A 678-nucleotide genomic window follows, 5' to 3' on the forward strand; every position below is an offset into this window, starting at 1 on the left:
GCTGTTCACAATGTTGGGACAGTTTTTTGGACTGTTTGGGGAAGTTTTCTCCAAACGTGTTTTCATTCTAGGATACAGGTACTCTCAGAAGAGTAAACGTGTTTTCATTCTGGGCTACAGGTACTCTCAGGAGAGTAAACGTAGTTTCATTCTGGGATACAGGTACTCTCAGAAGAGTAAACGTAGTTTCATTCTGGGATACAGGTACTCTCAGAAGAGTAAACGTAGTTTCATTCTGGGATACAGGTACTCTCAGGAGAGTAAACGTAGTTTCATTCTGGGCTACAGGTACTCTCAGGAGAGTAAACGTAGTTTCATTCTAGGATACAGGTACTCTCAGGAGAGTAAACGTAGTTTCATTCTGGGATACAGGTACTCTCAGGAGAGTAAACGTAGTTTCATTCTAGGATACAGGTACTCTCAGGAGAGTAAACGTAGTTTCATTCTGGGCTACAGGTACTCTCAGGAGAGTAAACGTAGTTTCATTCTAGGATACAGGTACTCTCAGGAGAGTAAACGTAGTTTCATTCTGGGATACAGGTACTCTCAGGAGAGTAAACGTAGTTTCATTCTGGGCTACAGGTACTCTCAGGAGAGTAAACGTAGTTTCATTCTGGGATACAGGTACTCTCAGGAGAGTAAACGTAGTTTCATTCTGGGCTACAGGTACTCTCAGGA

At 42.6% G+C, this 678-nt stretch overlaps 1 long non-coding RNA gene across 1 annotated transcript in view; it reads left to right on the forward strand.

The window, feature by feature from the left end:
- The first annotated feature begins 582 nt into the window (after nt 1–582).
- Nucleotides 583–678, forward strand: part of LOC119490162 — a 1,014-nt gene continuing 918 nt past the window's right edge. Inside the window, exon 1 of the long non-coding RNA XR_005207343.1 lies at nt 583–678. This exon is cut by the window's right edge and continues 72 nt beyond it. This is a non-coding gene — a long non-coding RNA (uncharacterized LOC119490162).

Source organism: Sebastes umbrosus, chromosome 6 (genome assembly GCF_015220745.1).
Source record: "Sebastes umbrosus isolate fSebUmb1 chromosome 6, fSebUmb1.pri, whole genome shotgun sequence".
In the NCBI taxonomy this organism is placed as follows: domain Eukaryota; kingdom Metazoa; phylum Chordata; class Actinopteri; order Perciformes; family Sebastidae; genus Sebastes; species Sebastes umbrosus.